Genomic DNA, 275 nt, shown 5'->3' on the forward strand with positions numbered 1-275 from the left:
TGTGGCTTTGTGGGATGCCTTTGTCTCATTGTCCTGGCTGCAGACTCTAAACCAGGGTTGAGTGTAAGCAGATTATTAACGAGCCGCCTCCAAGGAGCATGTGAAGGGGCAGGGCTTAGGAGCCCCCCTGGGGGAGGGAGCAGGTGCCCTGCCAGGATCTGGCCCAGGCGCAGACCCTCAGGAGGCTGCCCTCAGCGAGGAGCCCCAGGCTGTTCATCCAGCCTCATCTGCTGTGGCTGAGGGCTCTTCTGGGGCCTCGTGGGGCAGGGTGGGAG

Source organism: Octodon degus, unplaced genomic scaffold, assembly GCF_000260255.1.
Source record: "Octodon degus isolate 3935 unplaced genomic scaffold, OctDeg1.0 scaffold00194, whole genome shotgun sequence".
NCBI classification, from domain to species: Eukaryota; Metazoa; Chordata; class Mammalia; order Rodentia; family Octodontidae; genus Octodon; species Octodon degus.